The sequence below is a fragment of the Cryptotermes secundus genome, unplaced genomic scaffold (genome assembly GCF_002891405.2).
Source record: "Cryptotermes secundus unplaced genomic scaffold, Csec_1.0 scaffold2095, whole genome shotgun sequence".
Classification (NCBI taxonomy): domain Eukaryota; kingdom Metazoa; phylum Arthropoda; class Insecta; order Blattodea; family Kalotermitidae; genus Cryptotermes; species Cryptotermes secundus.
This window is the reverse complement of record NW_019721789.1, coordinates 103,541-129,677: the sequence shown is the minus strand read 5'-3', so window position 1 is coordinate 129,677 and position 26,137 is coordinate 103,541. Positions and strand designations below refer to the sequence as shown.

Sequence of the window (26,137 nt, the reverse complement as noted above, 5' to 3'; positions counted from 1 at the left end):
GAAAAAAAAAAACATGCACACAGAGGCCTATATGTTAGAGAAATCCAGTTGCCAGTACCCTGAGAAGCTCACCAAGCACAGACAACCTAACTTTACACTGGTGGTAATATGTATGTGCTTGCATTACCACCCATGTGGGGGACTGGAGTGTCATATATGACCCCCACGCAATTACTGTAACTTTAAATGTATAACCATTTAGTATTAAGGATACCCTTGGCATAAGCAGTCCTAAAGAGACCACACACGGTATTGTTTCAAGCAAGGAAGATTGACATACGACCAGTGGCCTCACCACTGAGTGCGTACGAGGCCGCATGGCCAGCTGAAAAAACACTGTAACACGTGGTGGTTTTTTTGGGACAAAGCCTAGGCCAGAGGCAGACAGACGGCAGCTCGCGAGACGCGAGGGTGGTGATTCTGAATGTAACTTTACTATCTTTCTGTCTTCATTTCTTTCTTCAATAAACTTGATTAATAATATTATCAACGTGTGAAGTGTGGTCTGTTTNAAAAAAAAACATGCACACAGAGGCCTATATGTTAGAGAAATCCAGTTGCCAGTACCCTGAGAAGCTCACCAAGCACAGACAACCTAACTTTACACTGGTGGTAATATGTATGTGCTTGCATTACCACCCATGTGGTGGACTGGACGTTGGAATCTCATGTTGGTGCCTGCAGAACGTAGTTACTCTTATTATCCAAATTCCGCATGACTTCAAGATTCTGTCTTCTGGCACGTATGTCATGCAGTCCGGTAGAAGGTTACTGGCGTTTCGGAAGAACGTGCTGATATATTTTCAAGCCCGGAAATACGCCAAATAAGCCCAGAGTTCCTTGCGAGGGAATATGGCAGAGTAGCAACCCGAAGATCACCAATAGGAGTACGAAGAGGGGTAAAGGAAGGTGGCCGTTGAAATGCCTGTATTTGGAAAGTGAAGGGCTGGGAGAAGGCTGAATAAAATTGGCGAGTTTGACCAATGGGTGGGATATGTGGACCTGGAGAACAGCAGGGCTCCGGGCAGTGCAGTGGCGGATGATGGAGGAAGAAAGCTTGAGGCAAATGCGCGACTGAACAGCGGGAGAGATATATGGGCCTGAAGAACTGCAGGGCTGCGGGCAGTGCAGTGGCGGATGAGAAGAGGAAGCAAGCTTGAGACAAATGCGCGACTGAACAGCGGGAGAGATATATGGACCTGGAGAACTGCAGGGCTGCGGGCAATGCAGTGGCGGATGAGAAGAGGAAGCAAGCTTGAGACAAATGCGCGACTGAACAGCGGGAGATATATATGGACCTGGAGAACAGCAGGGCTGCGGGTAGTGCAGTGGCGGATGAGAAGAGGAAGCAAGCTTGAGACAAATGCGCGACTGAACAGCGGGAGAGATATATGGACCTGGAGAACAGCAGGGCTGCGGGCAGTGCAGTGGCGGATGAGAAGAGGAAGCAAGCTTGAGACAAATGCGCGACTGAACAGCGGGAGATATATATGGACCTGGAGAACTGCAGGGCTGCGGGCAGTGCAGTGGCGGATGAGAAGAGGAAGCAAGCTTGAGACAAATGCGCGACTGAACAGCGGGAGATATATATGGACCTGGAGAACTGCAGGGCTGCGGGCAGTGCAGTGGCGGATGAGAAGAGGAAGCAAGCTTGAGACAAATGCGCGACTGAACAGCGGGAGATATATATGGACCTGGAGAACTGCAGGGCTGCGGGCAGTGCAGTGGCGGATGAGAAGAGGAAGCAAGCTTGAGACAAATGCGCGACTGAACAGCGGGAGATATATATGGACCTGGAGAACTGCAGGGCTGCGGGCAGTGCAGTGGCGGATGAGAAGAGGAAGCAAGCTTGAGACAAATGCGCGACTGAACAGCGGGAGATATATATGGACCTGGAGAACTGCAGGGCTGCGGGCAGTGCAGTGGCGGATGAGAAGAGGAAGCAAGCTTGAGACAAATGCGCGACTGAACAGCGGGAGATATATATGGACCTGGAGAACTGCAGGGCTGCGGGCAGTGCAGTGGCGGATGAGAAGAGGAAGCAAGCTTGAGACAAATGCGCGACTGAACAGCGGGAGAGATATATGGACCTGGAGAACTGCAGGGCTGCGGGCAATGCAGTGGCGGATGAGAAGAGGAAGCAAGCTTGAGACAAATGCGCGACTGAACAGCGGGAGATATATATGGACCTGGAGAACAGCAGGGCTGCGGGTAGTGCAGTGGCGGATGAGAAGAGGAAGCAAGCTTGAGACAAATGCGCGACTGAACAGCGGGAGAGATATATGGACCTGGAGAACAGCAGGGGCTGTAGGCAGTGCAGTGGCTGATGATGGAGGAAGCAGCAAGAAGAACATATCGGGCAGGTGTGCGCCCTGAAAAGGGCAGTGTACACGGTTGGAGAACCCCATCACGAGAAATCCTACGAGAGAAGCTTTCNGGGCTGTAGGCAGTGCAGTGGCTGATGATGGAGGAAGCAGCAAGAAGAACATATCGGGCAGGTGTGCGCCCTGAAAAGGGCAGTGTACACGGTTGGAGAAATCCTACGAGAGAAGCTTTATACATTCTTTCAGGAAGTCTGCTTAGGCAGGAGCCATCCTTCTTGTTCAAATGTTGGGCTGGGGATTGATGCGAGTAGATTCCCTGATTATACGCTCATGCATCTGGATCTAGTGCAGATGATTCCCATGTTCTGAAGCTGGACGCAATGTCCCACGCTGGTGCTGCGCCCAATCACGGCTGACTTGTGCGGGTGATCAGAACGGATGTGCCAGTGATGTTCCTTGACTCTGACATCAATCGAATGGCCTGTCTGCCCTGTACAGACCTGCGCACACTGCTACCGCGAGTATACAGTACCCCTTGTATCACATGATGTTCGGGTTTGAGCCCTTAAACTTTCATCCACTAGTCCAAGGGAGTTCAATGGCATCCGTCTGAAGTGTAGACCTATCTTACAGGAATCTTTTGAGAATGCCCTACATAACAGTTGTATGCAAACAACACGTCACCTCACAGGAACAAAAGGCTGTGTTTGTGTGCTACTTCTTGAGCTCGCAATTATGCAACTTCTATTTTTTTCCGTGTGTTCAAACTGACACTCATTATTTTCACACAAGAAGCTATGTTTTTTATGAAGATACCAGTATTACACCGAGAACAATATCTGTCTCTCTATTAGCCAGTCGGAATTTCCCTACATCTCTCAGCTCTGGGCAATGACCTGTTAAATAGGTTATTCAGAAAACACGATGGTTTACAATGATCTGTTTTTATTGGAAGTCTCTTTTTTTTTTAACAGACATAAAACACCAATCAACCAACCAACGAACCAGTAAAGACCATGTGGAAGTTAAGTCGTGATGGAGTTTATCTGTGAACCGATTATTATGTGGTTTAACGCTCTTCTATCCTTTGCACTCCGCGTGTAATACAGAATTAGCCGTGCGCTACGCTGTGATCCTTGCTACGTCATCTTGTAAGCTAAACTACAGTACGTCCCACAAATTGTACTTCAGTTATAGCCTAGTTTCACAATCGGCCTGAATCCAAGCTCTCTAATGCAACTCTACGGCAGCGTACGGCACAAAATGCGTCCGTTGTAACGAACGTCTTGACGTCCGTTGTAGAAATAGGCAAGAGAGGTGAATGCTACGCTTTCTTCTGGCTCCGTTGCAGACAAAAAAACTACGCACCGCATTCTGTAACTGTGTGGTGTCCTCAGAAACGTCCGTCATAAAATACGTCTGTTACAACGGACGCATTTTGTGCGCTCGTGTAAGCGCTGCCTAAGAGTATGTACAAGGAGATGAGAGCAATGAAAGCGCTCTGAGGGTTATTCTGCAGAGCCTGCCGGGACGCTGTTTGCCCTCAACATCATGACCGATTTCCGTGGCTAAATGATTACCTAAATTTTCTTAAGGTTAATAACTGTTAATTGTCGGTCACGGTAGCCGAGCGGTCTAAGGCATGCACTGTCTTCGCTCGCTTGGAAACCGGGATCGTGGGTTCGAATCCCACTTAGGGCATGGATGTTTAGTTTGTTTGTATGTGTGTGTGTGTGTGCGCGCGCGCGCGTTTTTCCGTGTTTGTGTACAGGTAGAGGCCTTGCGACGAACTGATTACCCGCCCAAGGAGTCCTACCGTAAGTGTAACATCTGGAAAACCCGAAGTGAACGGAGAAGTTCATGGAGGTAGGCCTACGCCCACTGAGGCTGTAGTGCCAATGAAAAAAAAACTGTTAATTAAAAATATATTACCTAACCACATAGTTGAATGAATGAATATATGAGGGGTAGGCCTCCTCGGCCCTTGCACCGCGACCTAAAGTGGTCTATTGGGCTTTTACCACATAGTTACACACACACACTCGAAACTTAAGTAAAGATATTTAACTAAAAGGCAATATACAGACTATGAAGTTCAAAGTGCACGGTAATTAAATATCGTAATTAGAAAATCTAACGATCATTATTGGTGACTATAAGGAGAAGTGCAAATATTTTTTTCCCCCCCTAGCGCTAAAGCCCGCTTGGGCCTTCGCCTCTTGATTTTTCAGTTTTCATGATCATTTTACAGACAGTAGGACGCCTTGGACGAGTATCAGCTAGTCACAAGGCCTCTACCTAAACACAGGACAACACAAACACAGAATAAACTCATACACATACCAAAAATCTATGCCTTGTGTGGGTTTCGAACCCACGATCACGGTTTCGGAGCGAAGAGAGGATATGTATGCCTTAGACCGCTCAGCTATCGTGACCAGCAGTGCAAGCAATATGCGGTACAAAATAAGAAATCTGTAAATACACATGTTGCGGCTTGAAGTGTCTCCAGTTTGGTATTGAGATCTCCAAGTGCAATTCCCAACTGGATGATAATGTCTCAATTTAGAGCCTGTCGGCACCTTCAAGGAAGGCTGTAAATGGAGGCAGAGGCATACAGAACCACCACAAAATTCACCGACGTGTGAATCTCAACTAATATGCTCCTTGGATCACATAACGTGATGGCATCTGTGCCACAATGAAAGCCTCTGAATACCTTACAGCGTACTCCTTCGGAAGGTAAAAAAGGTAAAGCTATCCCTGTAACAGGCGGTGAAAGCCCATTGGGTTTTGAGACGTCGAGGCTCCCTCATTATCAAGAAAACCGACTCACAGATGACGATGTGGTTGTCAGCCTTACGCGCCGGCCGCCCTTTACCCCAACAGGATACCTGGTACTCATCTCTGTCAGGAGCTGCGTTGACCCAGGGCAATCGTGCTGCTGGAAGTATTATGTCAATTGAAAAATTCAAACACCATAGGGAATCGAATCTGCGACCTTCCGGCTTGTAGCATAGTGCCTCAACCAACTACGCTACTGTGTGCCCCCATTACCTTGGTACAGAAATGAATTAAAATCTTATAAACAGAAGCTATATCTTATAGGATATAATGCAATATATTCCGTTTAAGTCAACAGACGTTTCGGGAGAGTATGTCGCCTCCGCCTTCAGGGCAAAAGAATAACCCAAGCAAGAAACCAGCATGAAACAGCCCGATATATCCTTCTCAAATGTTTCCCACCCTATACCCCACTTCCTGTAACAATATCCGCAAAGTTATGAGATACGTGAGCGGCCTCCGTAGTCTAGAGGTAACGTTCCCACCTCATGACTCGTAGTACGCAGGTTCAAACCCGGCGGAGGTCGTCGAATTTTTAAGGGCGGAAAAATTCAGGGAACAAGTCCTCCGGGAGGGACTTTAAGCCGTGGGTCCCGTGTCGTAGCTTTACGGCACGTAAAAGAACCTCATATCTCCAAAGGAGATCACTGAGCCAAAATTGCGGACGTTTCCCGCCCAACAGCAGCCTCTAATACCTCTGGTAGATGGGGGAAGCATTATAGATACCTCTCAGCTAGCAGAGCCGGTCTCGCTGGCTGGGCGGGACTGATGGTAAGCACCAGTACCGGTAGGATATAGAGACTGGTAGAAATCATAGAGGAAAGCACAATGGACCAATACAGGTCTAAGTGCATGGGGAAACCCACCCTCTCCAATAACTAACTAACTAACTAACTATAATATACGTGTAAAAGTATGTTTTTCATTGCTAGTGGGATGAGACTAAGTCCCTTGTACTGCGGCCACTTCTGGCCTATTGTACCAGCCCCAGATGATAGGTGAGGGTGATTGTGGAGCAATTGGTGGAATGAAGGTTGTCAGGGGAAACCGAAGTACTCGGAGAAGACCTGCCCCAGCGCCACTTTGTCCACCACAAATCCCACTTGACCAGACCCGGGATCGAACCCGGGCCGCCGCGTGTGAGACTAAGTCCCTTGTACTGTGGTCACTTCTGGCCTACTGTACCAGCCCCAGATGATAGGTGAGGGTGATTGTGGAGCAATTGGTGGAATGAAGGTTGGCAGGGGAAACCGAAGTACTCGGTGAAAACCTGCCCCAGCGCCACTTTGTCCACCACAAATCCCACTTGCACAGACCCGGGGTCGAACCCGGGCCGCCGTGATGGGAAGCCAGCGACTAACCGCTTGAGCTATGGCGCGGTACGTGTAAAGGTGAGAAGTGTAGATCTTCCAGATTCAATGGGTGAACCTTCACTGCATGGACGGAGCAGTACAGCTGGTTTACTCGAGACTTCACCCCATGCTGACGCATGAGTTTTGCTCGATCTATTCGCGTGCGATTACGAAGTCCCAAAATCGTGATCCATTATGGCAGCCAGGCGAGAACGTGAGAGAAACAAAAGATAATCACGAGAGCAATCTGGTGACGTAGCTGTGTGCTGCTGGTGGCGCAGTCATGAGGGGCAGAAGCGCAGCGTCGTAAGAAGGATACAACGGCCAGCCTCAGGTCACTAACGAGAGATACCAATCATATCGTGTTTATAAAACGAGCAGCTATGTAAGGTATATCTCTTGTCAGAGTCAGGAAACAAAATACTGGCGGACGGAACTTGGCACGTTCATCGAAAGTTTACTGACCTGGTACGCAATATCTGTCTTTACCATCTTCCCATATAAGCATATGAGTACATAATGGGCAATTATGTCACAATACGTCGGTTGGGATTCTTTTGAGTGCTAGTCTCACAGCGCGGCAATAGAGACCTTACTACGATTGGCATTATGTTACATACGGCGCAGCGCCAGCTGATAATAATGCGCAGTAATGTAATTAAGAATTCTAATTAGCGGAAGTAATGAGAGGAAACAGTACGATCCCTCACATAACACTGACAACTCAGTAAAATCATAAAAATCTTGCTGAAATGTGGTCTTTGTCACAAATCAATCAACAGACTTACAGAATACGGAATAAAAAACAAAGAAACAAGCTAAGAATAAGAGAAAAAGGTAAATAATTATGATTTTTTATCTCCTCTATGCGTGCTGCAAGTCCAAACCATTTTATCCTCATTAACTTGATCACTTTGCATTTGATGATGGCGATGAGTAGGAATTTCGAAGCTCTGTTAGATGCCCTCTCCTATAGTTCCATATTTTCTTGTCAGAGCACACACGATTTCTGCTCCTACATCAGGGTGACGTATCGAGTTCACAGCCATACAAATCAGCAGGTAAATTTGCGGTTTCATGTACTTCAATCATAAGGTTTAAGATGGAGAAGAAAACATGACAGTATTCTGAACGCCACTCAACTTTATTTGAAGTGCATGAAACGCGACCACATTCAGCCAAAAGAATTTTGTTATTTAATCACCATGCATGAACTGTTGCGGTTATTCGGCGCAGAAAGGAGATTACAGCGTAGTAGAAGCCAGCTATTAACAAACGCCATATTAATCCGTACCTAACCTAATTAAGCACTGCGCCATGAAGGCGTATGGGGAAATCGATGTGTAGATCCACTTTTTTTTTTACCTCGGCACTAGTTTGAGGAGAGTGGTAAGCTTCACGCCCTTGCCACTTTGTCCCGGGGAAATAACCCCAGGTATCCATTGGATAGGAGGCTGGTTGGGCCCCAGAACCGGTTGGACGTGAAGAGAAAGTTCTTGACCCTACAGGGACTCGAACTCCGACCTCTCTTGTTGCCAGGCCCATAGTCAGTCACTATACTGACTAAGGTATCCCGGCTCCCCTGTTAATCCGTACAGCACGTACAAAATATTCCATCCTTGAGACTGAGCCCAGTAGGCAAAACGTGATCAGTGCAACATAGTCCAGTTCTACTCACTGACCTATTTACAGCAGAATAAGTAACACTTTAAGACTGTGGTCTTCTGGGTTATCGTTGACGCCCGAAGTATTTCGATAAGGACTGTAACCCGATTATATAAATTAATCACAAGAAGAACCTCACCTCTTTTCTTTAAAAAATAACTGTCTTGTTTCTGTATCTCCTCTGTGATCTAGTGGTCAAGAGTTCCTGCCTACAGATCCAGATGTCCGGCTTCGATTCCCGGCGCTACCTGATTTTCTGAGAAGTAGTGCGTCTGGAACGGTGTCCACTCAGACTCGTGAGGATAACTGAGGAACTACTTGAATGGAAACGTAGAGGCTCCGGTCTAGAAAACCGAGATTAACGGCCGTGTGAATCCGTTGCGCTGACCACGCGACACCCTCTACCCCTTAAAGTTGGCACTAACTTCCCCGCCAAGCGGCGGTCGCTCGGTCAGTATAGTTCGCTTGCGGACTCAAGCCAGAAGTTTGTTTCTGTTTCTGTATTTTGTGTTTATTTCTTTTTCTTTACTCGTCCTCACTTAGTATTTGGCTTTAGGGCTGTCAAGTCAGTACGTAAAAATATAATAATTTAATGGTCGGTTGCAGTATATAGGCCTAGCAGGTGTCATAATATGTTAAGAGGAAATCCACTGGAGCCCCATAATACATCACTCAACGTCGGACGCTTTTAATATGCGTTTCGTTAGCTAATCTACGATCAACTCGGTCGATCGTTGCATTGTAGAGGCAACGGTTGGACCGATCACGTAACGCTGCAACGGTAAATCCCCCCCCCCTCCAAACGCGTATGCAAATATGATAGGATTACGAACGGTGTGTTTGCATAAATGTTGAAGTTGTAGTTATGCGGGTGACAAGACGCCAGGAGGGCCGGAACCGACAGGTATCAAACCCAGTCGTTTACGAATAAAAGTAATGGCGATATTCGCTATACCCTCACATCCAAATGGGAAGGGGATTTTGGGACAGTCATGTCAGCTGTTCGGGTCTCAATGCCTGCTGTTCTTGTTACAAGTCGAAATCACCGTACGGCTGTGAATTTCCAATTGGTTCTTAAGGTGCAGACTGTTATAGAAGGAAAATGTTCCTGTGCAGAAATGTACATACAGCACCTACCACGGCACTCCATGTTGGCAAAACAGACGAAATTATTATTACAATTATTTCATCGGGCTCACTTTGATGTCTGATTATTATTATGAGCAGTCTCACAAATCCCCTCTGGTCTCCATAGAATTATCATTCCGTAGGCCTATATGGCAGCATTTTTCAGCCCGTCCCCTTAACAATTATGCCTTAATATGTCTACCATAATACTGTCACGTATTACTGACTAGACACAGGGTTTGGATTGGTAAGTGAACACCTATAAATTGTAACTACAAGTAATAATAACGCTCTCGCTAATTCACACACTCGACTCTTCATTGCAGCACACATGAACTTCTCAGTCCGTCTTCGCTAGCCGTTGCTAGGTTACGATTCCCAACAATAACAAATTCATCAGCTTCTGTGTTCACGTCCTTACCGGTTGAAAAGCCACGTGGAACTCGCGGACCGGTATGCACTTCGGAAATTTACCAGTGGTGCGAAGATACTTATTTTACAAGATCTAAAATTTCAAAAGGTGGGTTATCTGCAGGACCCCCTCCTTGGTGTCTCCACCTTATCGTGGTGAGGGGGTTTGAGTATGCCAAGGACCCTGAGAGCTATACCAGCGGTAGCGTAGCTACTGGCAGGGCCTCCCTTGCTGGACAGGTCAAAGGGTAGGCATCAGACGAAGAGAGACACCAAAAACTGATGTCGGAAGCAGCGTCATCAGCAGCGACTTGAAGCACAGAGCAAATGATGCTCGAGATGGTTCAAGTTCGTATAGCAACAGGCGTGACCAGAGTGGTTTGAACGGCTGTTGTACTGCGATGTGGAAAGCAAATGGAAAAACTACCACATTATCACTTTTCCTGGATAGTCTCTTTCCAAAAACAGAAGATCGCATTAAGTGGAGAAACTGTTTTGGAAGAGACTGTGGACCTGTCGCCTGACAGATTACTGATGATGATGATGATCTGCAGGAAATTCCCATTCGAGGCAAGCTAAGCCATATTGATCAGAAACCTGGTATTAACGACATGCCACTGGACGTCATCCACCTTCCTGCCGTCATTTTCAGTTCCCTATTGTCAATAATGCCGGTCACGGTAGCCGAGCGGTGTAAGGCATGCGCTGTCTTCGCTCGGTCGGAAGTCGGGATCGTAGGTTCGAATCCCACACAAAGCATGGATGATTGGTGTGTGTGTGTGTGTTTAGGTAGAGAGCTTGCGACGAGCTGATCACCCGTCCAAGGAGTCCTACCGTCTGTAAAATGATCATAACACTGAGAAATCAGCCCTTGCCCCAAAGTGGGAGCGAGAAGAGAGAAGAGAAGAGAAGAGGGGACAGATGAATGTATGCACTAGAAGACGGATAAAATAAATCATGGAGAAGAGAGAGACTGCCAATATGTCAACATGGCTGCCGTACCTGATACCGAGGCGTGAGTAACCATCCGATTTCACGAGGCGAGATGACGATACTACTTATGCCATTGTTACATGTATTGTGTTCGTGGTAAAGCAGGAGTATGAGCTTTGTTCCTGATGAAGAAAGAGTACTGTATGTAGTATATTATTAGTGCGGTAGAGGGGGCTCCAAACTCAAGTAGGCCGTCCTGCACAAAAGACAGGGCAATGCTGTTCATTCAGCAGGATACTGTGAATTTGATGCTCTCAGCTCGTTTCAGTATCGGCTCTCTTTTTGTTAACCCTTTCCGTCCTTCCACCTTGCAAGTGGGCAATTTATAATACTGTTCACTTTATTCCAATCACAGAATCACGACTTTTTTCATCCTGTTTTCAATGGAGTAAAAGAAACGTTATAAGTCTCAGGTTTACGGTGGAGGTCAAACAGTCTAAAATAACAGGAAATCACAACATCAATATTGGTGCATTCTAACTGTCTGTCCATCTCTACAGTACCTGAATTATGTTAACACCCACTGCGTGTATAGATAGCAACAGTTTCGGAATGATCCTCTTCAATACGACAAATTACGTCAGTTTTATTTCAACTGTACCCATAATGTACAGAATAAACACAGCTGCGAGTTAAAATTTATGCAATAACAATACTCCTGAAAGGTGTAAAATATTAATTGTTCGAAAGAATTGGGACAGCTCGGTCGGTATTTTTTTTTTCCTTGGCACTACAGCCCCAGTGGGCCTAGGCCTACCTCAATGAACTCCGTTCACTTCAGTTTTTCTAGATCTTACACATTCGGTAGGACTCCTTGGGCGGGTGATCAGCTCGTCGCAAGGCCTCTACCTGTACACAAACGCAGAAAAACGCACACAAACATCCATGCCCTGAGTGGGATTCGAACCCACGAACCCGGCTTCCGAGCGAGCGAAGACAGTGCATGCCTTAGCCCGCTCGGCTACCGTGACCGGCTGCTCGGTCGGTATAGTGACCGAGAAGTTGGGTCTGATTCCTTGCACTACTGATTACACTAGTAATGGTGTCAACCCAGCCTCTTATCTAATAAGTACCGGAGAAACTTTCCCGCAGCAAAGCGGCCGGGGCGTGAAATTGAGCTCCATCTTACGAGTAGTGGTTAAGATTGCGTGGAGCTGTACCTTCACTCCCCGATACGCCTTAATGACGTGGTGTTTCATTTAGCACAGGGACACGTTTTCCTTAATATGAATATAGCACAACGGGCTCTACAGCCCTTGTGGACTTTGGCTGCTTTTTCAGTTTCTTGATCTTTTTACATGGTACGACTCCTTGGACGGGGGATCAGCCCGTCAAAATGCCGCTACCTGCTCAGAGAGCACAAACGCAGAATAAACGCACACAGACATCTACGACATGAGTGGGATTCGAACCTACGATCCCAGTGTTTGAGCGGGCGAAGGTGACTCATGCCTCTGTGAGCGGCTTACAGTAGAGCGAATATTGTTGGAAAGCATATCCCTGCGCGTAAGCATGACAAGTTGAGGTTACGTCGGGCACTCCCACATTTCGAAAGTAGAATGTTTAAGTGAATAGTCCTAATGCCGTATGATGAGAGGGAGAAAGCTGTACCAAGTATGTCCATCGTCTCAATTAACGCCGACATTATGAATGAGTCCCCAAAGGTTTGTAACGGTGGTTGATTTATCAAACCAATATCGCCCATTGTCCTCCTCCTCCTGCTCTTCGCCGCTTTGGGTCATGACCTGGTCTGACGTCATACACATATTTCAAATGGCTACGTACGTCTGTGTCCCTTCGGCTTGTGTTTATGTACAGACTTGCAAGTCTTATTATATTTCCCATTCGGTCGAGATGATGTTTTCTGATACAGTCTTTATGCAACAGATATTCAAAGTCTTCCCATACATGATTTTATCATCCAAGTCTGGTCCGTCCTCTGACATTTCTCAAGAATTTCATTTCAACTCTTCGAATTTCGTCGTTTTTATTCCTCTCAGTCCAAGTTTCACTTCCATATAAAAGAGTTCGTCTCTTGTCCGAGGTTTATTTGATGTACATGTTTCGCGAGTTGGTTTTAGTCTTGTCTTCAGGGTGACTGGTTGTCACTGTACAGTTCTGTAACGTTATTTCGAGGGTTGATTCCGAGGCAACTTTACAGCCACGGATATCAACTGCAGACATTATGCAGTGTCGAGTGGGAAATAATACATTCATGAATCAAAGGTAGGAAATGCGTAAAGGATCCTGTTTCAGTCTGTGGTGAAGCACTGACTAGGAAGTATTCTTCCTGCACCGAGAGACGCCATGATACTCCCCGGGACTGCAGTGTTTCTATCATCCAGTGCATACGCAGGTAAAACTGTCCCGTTGCACTAACACCACACAATGAAAGTTTAAAGGAGAATGAAGGAATAGCTCCACCAGCTTTAACATCAGCCCAATATGTAGGTGAGCAGTCAGCTTCACGCTACTACCGCTTTATTCCCTGGGCAGCAGGCCGCAGGTGCCCATTGTACGCGAGGCTGTGTGGGCCCCTGAGCTGGCCTGAACGCTATGGAAAAGAGAAATACCACTTGGCCCTGCTTATAATAGAGCCCCAATCTTTCGGTCATCCAGTCCGTGGCCTAGAAGCAATACCTACAGACCGTAATGTAGTGCTCAGGTGCACAGTGATCTTGCAGCACATTTCTTGCAAGCTAAAAACTGGACCGCTCTTTCAGTTCATTGTAAAAAGAATGTAAAACTATCCTTGTAACAGACCGTGGAGGCCCAGAGAATGTGAAGCATCGAGCCTCCCACATTTTCTAGTCAGTCGGTTCACAGAATGCGGTGGGGCTGTCAGTCTTAAGCGCCGGCCGCCTTTACCCCAGGAAGATTCCTGGTATTCGTTTCTGTTACAGACTGATTGGACCCCAGGGGCATACTGATGCTGAAAAGATTAGGTCAGAATAATCCAATGACCTCATCGGGATTCGGAACCGCGATCTTCCGGCTTGTAGCATACTATCTCAACCAACTACGCTACCGCGTGCTCCGAATGTAGCGTGTCCTAGTGTTTGAGGTGGGTAGATTGGCGGTAGCGCTATAACTGATTCTGATTAAGAGAGACTGTAAACGAAGGTATTAATAAATCCAATCATCCTATCCAGAATCCGTTATTATTAGTCACGGAGCAGCGCTATAACTGATTCTGATTAAGAGAGATTGTAAACGAAGGTATTAATAAATCCAATCATCCTATCCAGAATCCGTTATTATTAGTCACGGAGCCGTAAGACGTGACAATATACTTACTCTAGGCACTGACCTATGGACTTAGCGGATAATATCCTCGGCTCAGGATCTCGTTTGCAGTACATTCTATAACATATATCTATGCTAGATTTTCTGGGGCATGAAGTCATTTAACCATATATTAGAGTCCCAATGAGGTCATTGGATTTTTTCAATTGACATCCTTCCGGCGGCACTAGGCCCTAGGGTTTACTCAGCCTCTAACAGAAGTTAGTACCAGGAATTAATGAAATAATTTTCCTGGGGAGTAAAGGGCGGCCGGCGCGTAAGGCTGACAACCTTACCGCCATCTTTGAGCCGATTGTCTAGATAATGTGGGACCCTCAACATCTCACAACCCTATGGGCCTTCACGGCCTGGTACAGGGATAGCTTTACTTTTTTTTTTACTTACTCGTGGAGCTGAGCCCTTCTGGAGGAGCCATCAATTCTGCAGCTACTAAATAATTTCCCAGCATTTTATGGAACCCGAAGGTTCATTACCGTGATCACAAGAGCCCTCCACTGGTTCCTATCCTGAGCCTGATCTATCTAATCCATACCATTAACCAGTTATAAGAATTATTAATTGTTAGAATCGAGAGAGCTGTTACATATGCAGGAATTACTGGCTGAGGCCGCTCCTGACTTCAAGACATTACAGTCGAAAGTACAATGGAAGTTAATAAGCACTGAATACAAATTTTCTACTTGCATGGCCTTCCGACACACTTCATATTTTGCATGTGTAAGTACATGGAATATTAGTTGTTTATAAACAACAGCTTGTGTTATATACGGTGTATCATTTTACTAAATATACCGATACACATCAGCATTTAAAATCAGCAACAGCTCTCGTCAGTACTTCGCTCACACGACAAATGTGGTGGTTTGTATTCAGCTGTGTATACAGAAAGTACTCGTATATGGAGTAGTTAAACCTGTGCAAACACGTACAGCTTCAAGGCGAAGGAAAAATAATGTTCCTAACTGGGTGCGCACACAGAATTTTTGTGGCTTTTGACCTTGCATGCACAGACCAGACGCAATATGAAGTTGGTCTGAAGCGCTGAAATCAAATGTTATCTGTAGATTACACTGATAAACTTTGTGGAGCTGAGTCCTTCTTGAGAAGCCGCCAGTTATGCAGCTACTCAACAACATTTTATGGAACCCGAAGGTTCATCATGTTCACAAGAGCCTCTCCGCCGGTATCTATCCCCAGCCGGATCAGTCCAGTCCATACAACCTCATCCTATTTCTCAAAAATCAAATTTAATATTATCCACCCACCTACGTATTAGTCTTCCTAGCGATCTCTTTCCCTCTGGCTTTCCCAGCAGTATCCTATATGCACTCCTCTTCTCCGCCATACGTCCTACATGCCCTGCCCATCTCATCCTCATTGACTTGATCATTCTAATTATGGCTGGAGAAGAGTACATGTTATGAAGCTCCTCATTATGTAGTTTTGTTCCAACCTATCATTCATCTCTCTGCCGTCCAAATATTCTCCTCAGCACCCTGGTCTCAAACACCCTCCTCCCATAATGTCAGAAACCAAGTTTCACACCCATACAGAACCACAGGCAAAATTACAATTTTTGTGTATTCTAATATTCATGTTTTTAGATATCAGACGAGAAGACGAAAGGTTCCAAGTTAATAGTCGCTTAACTGTTTAAAAAAATCCGTTCCTTTTATGTAGCCCGAAGTTTTGAACTCAGTCCGAAATCTCACACCCATTTCCACATCTGCGCTCTCCTCATAAAGCCCGCAAGTCTACATTTCCGATGTGATCTCACTCCTGAAGTTTCTCCGGCTAAAATTCAATGTACATTTCTCATTTCTTCCAAACGTGCTGCAATCTCCATCCGTGTCATCTTTCTTCATTTGATCCCATAAATGTGAATTGTGTAGCTTTAGATCAGTGTTCCCCAACTTCCTATTACTTGCTATCGACCATCGTCTGTTCCTCCATGACTAACGACAGACCAACGCCTATATCGCCAGGCATTAATCATTTCACCAGATTTCAAATATGAGAGACTCAGATTTGCATGAATATTTGTAAATTTGTGAATCTCCCAGTCCTTACGAGTGTGCCTAACAGATACCACTAAAGTTTCGTAACCAGCCCAGGCAGTAGGGCGGAGACTTAATATGTACCAGCAAAAATTATGCACAAAAACTGACCACAGAATTGTAATTAATGTAAGTTCATAGAGTTACTGCTAGCCAAACCGTACAGACTGAAACACTGTAAGGAAAACAGGAGCTCTGTTCATAACTTACGCTGTAATATCAGGGAATGGTGAAGTTTCAAGCCAGTATGCAACTCAAATGACTGTACAGCATATATTGTTGGATGATATTTTTTATAAACACCATTCGAAATGAACCGCATTATATTATACGACATGCGCTAATTATTTTTTCGGTATGGCCCTGTACAGTTCACAGGACCATGAAGAATGCTATGTTAAGTCCCCATAGACACTCGTACACCTCTGGCGGTGTCAGAAGAACAGAAACTTAGTCAGTACCTCTGAAAATAAAGCGTTACAGCGAGGTCAGCTGCTCTCTTTTCCGCGTTAATTTAACAGTTCGAAACGCATTCATTGCACTTTTGGGTCCACTTAACCCAAAACCGGACACGAGGCAACACAGCTCTCTCTTGAAACACGTTTAGACCTAGGGAACCGGGTAACCTGTGGACAGGCCTACACCATGTCTTAACCATCCTTGAGGTAGCAAGCTTACGTCACGATAAGTTCCATTCTGTGTTCAACATCAGTAAACCAAAATGGCCCTTCTATACGGTTGCCTACTCGAGAAGTGAAGCACGCCCAAATGTCTTTCTGTATGCGCTCACAGAGGGTCTATCATATTTCAGAGTAACGTAATACTGAACCTCCTGTCTTTCAGATAATAGTAAATTATGATGTTGGCCTTTCGAAGTAATCCCAATTGCCTTGCCACTCAATTCGGCTATGCGTGATGTTAGGTTAAGTGCAAGATATACAATATCTGATATGAGATTTGCTGCGCATTTCTAATATAATTAATTAGAGACCAACCAGTCCTCCTCGACTTGTTCCAAGATAAAAGGATTTCGAAAGGCACAATAACTTTCGCTCGTTCCACCAGAATCAGTATGAGCAGCATTCGCATCTTATAGGCAGCGTCGAGGAAGACAGATCCGCTAATTCAATAGACGGATGTAAGAGAGAGTTGGACTAATGGTGTAGTGAGAGATTACAAATACATGGAGTGGGGGTGTGGTAGGAGAAAGATAGTTTTTGATGTAGTAAAGAGCAGGTCACGAATTGCCAGTAAACACTTCCGTAAAAGGTTCTAAAGAGTGGACTTGTTGTACGAGGCCTGTAGCTTACTGCATTGTTCAGTTCTCTTAATTAGGCCACGGCTCAGTGTGGCATTTGAACTCTATGACCAAAAGCACCGAAGCCCATCTCGGTCGCTCCCACAGACACTATGGCCCAATATTTCAATGATCTTTGTCACAAGCAAACGACGCGCAGAGTTATTTGTATTGTTGGGCATGTATTCGTTACGACGTTAATGTTTTTACCTAGCCGTTGCCTAGCAATGATAGGGGACCACCCATGCAGACTGATGGGAGAGATTTATCAAGTAGGCCACTGAGATGGGCCCACGTGCCATGATATACATACCACGTTTCATGAGCTCTGGTTCTGGCATTCAAAATTTAATGTGANGTAGCTTACTGCATTGTTCAGTTCTCTTAATTAGGCCACGGCTCAGCGTAGCATTTGAACTCTATGACCAAAAGCACTGAAGCCCATCTAGGTCGCTCTCATACACACTATGGCCCAATATTTCAATGATCTTTGTCACAAGCAAACGACGCGCAGAGTTATTTGTATTGTTGGGCATGTATTCGTTACGACGTTAATGTTTTTACCTAGCCGTTGCCTAGCAATGATAGGGGACCACCCATGCAGACTGATGGGAGGGATTTATCAAGTAGGCCACTGAGATGGGCCCACGTGCCATGATATACATACCACGTTTCATGAACTCTGGTTCTGGCATTCAAAAGTTAATGTGAAGTTGGGATTACACGGACAGCATGGTGATCTCATAAGCCTATTTTCCTTTTTTTTTCAAAATAAGGAAAGTAGGATAACAAAGTAGGGATCTATTAAATAAGCTCTGCTTTCTGACATGTGAGGGCGAAGATTCTGACATCTGCATGCAGATTTCAGCAGTCAGACCTTGTCAACTGCAACTGAAATCGAACGAGGATGTGAGAAAAGAGTACGTTTCTTTTCTGTGAGCCTATACGAAGCACTGCACTTGTAGTTAGGAAATGACGAGAGAGGAAATTCCGACTAGATACGAGATTCCGTTTGCACATGACGCCATTTGTCTTCTTCTTCTGGTTCCGTACAGAACAGTCATACCCTTCTCTAATCGCTTCCCTGCCTTTATGTTGACTATCGATTCAGATTATGCCCCCATTTGGGAATCAATAAAACGTTAAGCCATTAGAACTTCCGGATGCATGCAATACCATATTCAAACGTACTGTCACGTGTTAGTGACTAAGACATGTGGTAAAAAAAAAAACTCCGTGATTTCAGTCCGCAAGCGAACTATACCGACCGACCGAGCGACCGCCGCTTGTCGGCGAAGTTTAGGTGCCAACTTTTTCCGGATAGAGGGTGTCGCGTGGTCAGTGCAACGAATCCCCACGGCCGTTAATTTCGGTTTTATAGACCGGAGCCGCTATTTCCTTGAAATAGCTCCTCAGTTATCATCACGAGGCTGAATGGACCCCGTTCCAGACCCACTACTTCTCAGAAAAAAATCTGGTAGCGCCGGGAATCGAACCCGGACCTCTGGATCTGTAGTCCGGAACGCTGACCACTAGACCACAGAGGCGGTCAAGACACTGGGTATGGATTGATAATTCGATTTACTGGACTACTGTAATTCGTAAATGCAAGTAACTGTAAGTTTCACGGATCCACACACACACTACAAATCCCCCGCTCGCCCCTGCTACGTATCCTCTGGTCGGATCGCACAGAGAACACCGTTTCTAGCAGTTCCTTCTCTTTGTTTCTTAGGAGTCCGTAGCTGCAGGTACGTGTTTATCGAGCCATTACCTAGCAGCGGAGCTTTTCTGGCTCCATTATTCCGGCTTTCGTATGTCATGTCACAGTGTGTATTCGTTACCTGACGAAACGTCCTTACAATACAGAACATACGGAGAACAACAACAAAAGAAACGACCCTTATATCGGCAGTGTGGAGAATTCAACAGTTAACAATCATAAAACAGTCATAAGGAATGCCCCGTATTATTACCATTACGCGAGGACGTTTAAAATGTTGTATATGGCCGACCACAGTGACCGCGCGGACTAGGCTGGGGCCACACGAGCGCACAAAAAGCGTCCGTTGTAACGAACGTTGTTACGTCCGTTGTAGAAATAAACAAGAGAGGCAAATGCTAAGCCTTCTTCTGGCTCCATTGCAGACAAAAAACTACGCACCGCATTCTGCAACTGTGTAGTGTCCTCAGCAACGTCCATCATAAAGTACGTTCGTTGCAAAGGACGTACTCCGTGCACTCGTGTGGCCCCAGCCTAAGGCATGAACTGTCTTCGTCCGCTACAATATTGGGGTCCTGTGTTCGAATCGCATTCCAGGCATGGATGTCTGTGTGCGCTTATTCTGTTTGTGTTGTTATTGTGTATAAGTAGCGGCCTTGCGATGGGCTGATCCCCCGTCCAAGGAGTCCTACCAACTGTGTAGAGGATTACGAAACTGAAAAGGGGCCAGGCCCAACAAAGGGCTGTAGAGCCACAGATAGTTAATAAATGACGTATATAACTTTAGCAAGAAATTCGTAATGGAAAAGATCAAGTGGTTTAGTAAGCGTAGACGCGAAAATAATATTAAAATGGATCTTAAATAAATGTTGTGTGACGATATGGGTTGGATTTATCTTACTCAGGAGGGGACGCAATAGTATGGATGTTGTGAACACGGTGGTGAATGTCCACGTAATTTCTCGACTACCTAAGCAACAAGCAAATTCGCAAGAAGCCTCTGTTCGTGGTGACGATGTTGTAAGGTTCCGTCAACACAATGAATATAAAACAGTATAAATTTATTCAATTTATACAGGAATAGTGTGGACGGAACGTGTAATAAATACTTGGCATACATAATGACGCTGAAATACATTTTTTTTTTTCCTGTGGCACCACAGCCCCAGTGGGCCTAGGCCTACCTCCATGAACTTCCCCGTTCACTTCGGTTTTTCTAGATCTTACACATTCGGTAGGACTCCTTGGGCGGGTGATCAGCTCGTCGCAAGGCCTCTACCTGTACACAAACACAGAGAAACGCACACACACAAACTAAACCTCCATGCCCTGAGTGGGATTCGAACCCACGATCCCGGTTTCCAAGCGAGCGAAGACAGTACATGCCTTAGACCGCTCGGCTACCGTGACCGGCGAAATACAATATTACTTGGTTTTATTGTTGTTGTTGTTCCCGTCTCTCTGACAATTACGATTACTTAACTGTTGAGATCACGTGAGGCAAGAAACTGACACTGTCGCATTTCTTAGCTTTGCCATTAGTTAAGTGCTAGAGCAATGCGCATGTTGCTAAGCCACGGGTCCGACGTATATAAGAGAGGTCTATTTAGGTGATTAAAAGAGGATAGCGCAGATCAAAGAGAGATGAAGTGACGGGAGTTTGGAGAAAACTGCTTAGTGAGGAGCTTCATAATGCATACTCTTCGCCAAGTACAGTTAGAATGACCAAATGGAGGATGATATGGGCAGGACATGTAGCACGAATGGGGAGAAGAGGAATTCATATAGGATATTGATGGGAAAACCAGGAGAGAGACAGCTGGGAAGACCAAGGCGTAGGTGGGTGCGATATTAAAATGGATCTAGATGGGATGGGGTGATATTGACTGGATCGATCTGGCTCAGGATTGGGACCAGTGGAGAGCTCTTGTGAACACGGTAATGAACCTTCGTGTTCCGTAAAATGCTGGGAAGTTCTTGAGTAGCTGCACAATCGGCGGGTTTTCAAGAAGGGCTCAGCTCCATGAGTGAGTGCAGTTCTATGCTAAAAAAGTACTGGCCCTTATTTTATTAAAGGAAAAACATGAAGTCCCAACTCAGGAGAGTTTCTATATGCCATACTTTTCTAGGCAGAGTATTGGCAAATGGGTTAGTGGATAAAGTAGCTTTGTTGAGTTGCGCTGTTTCGTTCCACTGGAAATGAAAGTACATTGGATTTTTCTGTGGCTACAGAAGTAACCACGCCAGAGCTCTGAAGCAGAAGCACAGAAGCCTGACGTCATTACCCAAATGCATTCATAAACTCAGGATACATCTGTGAGCGTAGCTACCCTACGTTACAGTTTACTCAGCAACGTAGCCACTGTAGACTTTATTTCCATTTGCAAGGAGAGCGCTTCTTTCAAGCTACGGGAACATGTTTTATCCGGTCATTTTGTTTTGATTTTGTGGTATAAAATAACATGCAAAAAAGTTAAAGTCGTGGCGCTTACTTTAGCCAACGGAAGACTCTTAAGTGTCAATTACTTCAATTCTTTACAGACAAAATTTTACTTTCAAGGATATCAACAAAGCTTATATATTAAGTTGGCACATAGAGGAATGTTATGAACAACTGAAAATGTGCACTGAATTAGTGTTTTTTTGGGATTAACTTAAGAAACTATTTTGCAGTAATTTTTGGTAAATTTAATAATGTGTAACCTATTATCTCTTCATATGCGTGATGCACAAGCAGTGCAGGGGGGCACGCGGCAGCGTAGTATGCTACAAGTCGGAAGGTCGCTGGTTTCAGTCCCTATGAGGTGGATATTTTCAGATGACCTAATCCTTCCAGCCGCACTATGACCCTGGGGTCGACTCCGCCTCTAACGGAAATTAGTACCAGGAATCTTCCTGAGAGGTAAATGGCGGCCGGAGCGTAAGGCTGACAAATTTACCGCCATCTGTAAACCGATTGTCTAGAAGATGTGGGAGCCTCAACATCTCACAACACCATGGGCCTCCACGGCCTGTTACAGGGATAATTTTACAAGCGATATCACTCAGATACAAAATTACGGACAAAACCGAGAACTCTCTACACAAGCCAGTGACCCCTCTTCCGTGGTAATTTAACACACGCACTTAAATGATAAAAATTCTTTCGTCCTGGAGTACACCGTGCTTATACTGACAAAAATTAGAGGAGGCCATCCCATATTAAAACAGTGGATCGTTGCTTCACAGCTAACACAGTTTCGGGTGTCGTGCCCAAAACATTAAATGAAGGCCTCCCAGTCGCAGAAATAGTAAAAATCTCACAAGTGCGTGGATTGACGCTGATATTAGCAAGTCCCATAGTTCCGTCTTACTCACACGCCACAGTATCAAGTCTCCTCACAGCATGTCAGGCCGCTGTGCTCACAGCAGAGAAACCTGCGGAAAGCTTTTTCGACATTTTGTTATGTGACGGCGTAGTAACAGATAAAGGCCTATTCATTCTGTCCTCATTAGCTTGAAAATGACAATTGTTAACGACACAGCATTTTGCCATGTCCGTTTAAATACCCGTCTCCCGTCTATTTTCGGCTGATTGACAAAACGGTCTGATGCGATGTCATAAGTAAAAAAAAAGGAAGAGCAACTCCAGAAGGCTAACAATAAAGCTGGAAGAAACATGCAAAGACAAATCTTCTGTTATGTAATAACACCTTTTATCTGCGTAGGTTATTTAGCGCCTGTTGGTGGAATGTTGAGTAGTGACTCGGAGAGGACGCGAAAGGAAGCGGTCATGAACGCCGGTATTATCTGGAGGACTGAATTTGAGAGGACGCGAAAGGAAGGGGTCATGAACGCCGGTATTATCTGGGGGACTGAACCTTAGAGGACGCGAAAGGAAGCGGTCATGAACGCCGGTATTATCTGAAGGACTGAACCTTAGAGGACGCGAAAGGAAGCGATCATGAACGCCGGTATTATCTGGGGGACTGAACTTGAGAGGACGCGAAAGGAAGGGGTCATGAACGCCGGTATTATCTGGGGGACTCAACCTTAGAGGACGCGAAAGGAAGCGGTCATGAACGCCGGTATTATCTGAAGGACTGAACCTGAGAGGACGCGAAAGGAAGCGATCATGAACACCGGTATTATCTGGGGGACTGTAGCAGAGAGGACGTGAAAGGAAGCGGTCATGAACACCGAGGGACTGAACGAATTTGTCGCCTGCCCGAGATTCGAACCCTCACATATATAAGCTGGTGGTGTCATTCGAACCCCACAGAGGGCCCAAAACGCAGATGGATAACCTTGCCGAAACCATTGCGGTTGTAGGGACGATGAGGCTCTCTCTCCGTCTGTATACTGTAAAAAGAAAAAGTCTTACAAGAAACTTTTGTAGCCAGTGTAACTCCAGTCGGAATCCAGCTGCGGTAGGAGCTCCTATTAAAACATGAGGAAGTGCAAAGGCAGATTTCACCTACGTAGACAATATGCTTGCGATTGCGAGTGAATGGAGTGAGGAGGGCTCTATGCCGATTGCTTTCACGAAGCGAACATGCACGTGGCAACGCCCGAACAGAGGCACGGGCCTTGTGTTCCCACAACACACGTCGCCTTTCATACATGCTTCGGTATAGGCACGTGATGAACAAGTAACTGGTCGACTGTTTCTCCTACAGGAGGTTAGTCTGCGGAGTGGATCGTGTGGGATTTATGGTGCATAAACCGGCAATGAGGTTAGTTTTCTCCCGAGTTCTTCTGTCCCCCCTGCAATACTCATTCCAGCAAATGCCCCTGTTCTCTCTTCTACCATCCGGGGCTGGCACAACGGGCCGTTTATGGCCTATGCACCAAGGGGTTAAGTCTCCCGCTACCGGAGGAAAGAATACTGTCTCCCATAGAAAAGCCATGGGTACCAACGAAGTAACCTTGAAGGCCAACAGACATCTCAGAACCTGCAGTAAGTCTGACCCCCCCCCCCTTNTTTCACGAAGGGCCAGTGAGCCGTAATCCCACCACAGCACTTGCTTCGAGATTATGACCGAAAAGGTTTTACGCCGACTTGTTAAAAACATTTTGGCCAAGAATTAAAATGCACAGCCCAATCGAAATTTCTCTTGATAGGGGGTCTCTGTTAAACCGAATTACTGTGCGGAATATATGTGGGAACCTCAACATCTCACAACCCTATGGGCCTCCAAGGCCTGTTACAGGGATACTTTTTTTTTTACTATGCGGAAAATGTGTGTTTAACATGCAGAATTCTTCATCCATAAATTTGGTACGAGTAGCTGGCCCTTTTTGTTTTTGAAAATGTTTGCAAATGGATATATTAAAATAAAAAAGTCATTAAAACAAGCATTATAATTACAAGGTATAATTATAATACAACGGTAGACTTGTCATAAGATTCCGGGAGTTCTTATTGATGGAAAACAGCACCGCAAGACCTGAGCTCTTTCAGATGTAAATGACTGCATTCCCGTTGCATTAATGAAATGAATAGAAACGTGCAGATTTCAAACAGATGCAACTTTATTTTCAACTCTCAAGCCCTCGTCAGACAAAAAAATCAACACTACACAACCAGTCCAGCTTATTTCTCCTCAGAACGGAACACAACCCGAACTCTCATATCTCCTAAACGTCTCCCAGGAATTATTCATAAAAGCCCTCGTATCTGCCCCAGTATTCATACTTTCGCAGCTGCTCATACATTAATTTGTTATTGTCTCTTACGTGTATCATGTTTATAAACAAACACCTATAAAATTTCTCTTTCATACTTAACAAAGAAGGGTCTGAAGATAACGAATCAAAATAGTCGAAGCATACAACATTTCAAATATTTTACGCACAAAAGTTGTGTTTAATTGAAATCTATACTTTTATATACGTTGAGGAAAACAGTAAGTAAATTAAGTAAGAAAAGGTATTTCTGTAAGAGGCCGTGGAGTCCCATAGGGTTGTGAATGTTGAGATTCCCATATTTTCTAGACAATCGGCTCATAGATGGCGGTAAGGTTGTCAGCCGTGCGCGCCGGCAACCCTTTACCCCCAAGAATATTCCTGGTACTCATTTCTGTTAAGAGGCTGAGTCGACCCCAGGCCCACAGGGCGGTTGGAAGGTAAATTGAAAGAATCCACCTCATCGGGATTCGATCCCGCGACCTTCCGGCCTGTAGCATAGTGCCCCCTCGAGGAAAACAGTACCATAAGATATAAAATAAAAATACTGATAAAAATACTACCATAAAATCTTAGTTTTTAATGGTTAAAGTAGTAGCTTAGTGACTTATTTATCAAAATATTAAGTACTGGTTCGTACTGCAGTGTGCGCATGACCACAAGCGTCACGAGGATAAGATCAGGCCTTTCTAAAAATTATCCGATTCATAGATGCTTCCTCTAGTTGAACTTTCTTACAGAAGGAATGCAAATAACTCTGCGACAGAGATGCTCCGGCACCTACGAAACTATGATCTGAAACAGCGCAAGTGTCTGAAACACATAACTGTACGAACAGATATAAATATTCAGATGAAAGAGCCGACAAGGATTCGGCTTTTACTTTTACAACTGAGGTATCTAACGAAATATCTTGCTCCACAGGTTGTCATATAAGTTAACTTAGAAATGCCTCCTAACGAGAAAGGTTTCACCACACCTCAACAGCAAAATGATTTATTTTATTTTCGTCCAAACGCAGACATACTGTAAAAATTCTTCAGGTCCGCCGTCAAAATCTGAACGCAGCTGCTATCTCACGATGCGGAAGTAACAGTATCCTCTGCGTAGAGAATAGAAAGGGGCAATTTTATTACATTCCAACACGTGGCTCTAATGGAAATTGTTTATATATTCGTGCTATTCTATAGAAAGCAGTTCCTGAGCGCCGTGCACATCACCAGTCATCAAGATAGCGTGTTAATTGGCACAATGTTGCAGCATACGTATCTCCCCTCTCCATCGCTCTGGTCAGTTGCCTGCACCCACAGCGTGCAGCCTATTTAGTCCTTCTTAAAGCTCTAATTCTTTAACCTTGCACATCATTTCAG

At 45.3% G+C, this 26,137-nt stretch overlaps 1 protein-coding gene across 1 annotated transcript in view; it reads right to left on the bottom strand.

Annotated features, from left to right (window-relative positions):
* LOC111861221 (steroid receptor seven-up, isoforms B/C) overlaps positions 1-26,137 on the bottom strand; it is a 65,616-nt gene that overhangs the window by 2,568 nt on the left and 36,911 nt on the right. The window lies entirely within an intron of this gene.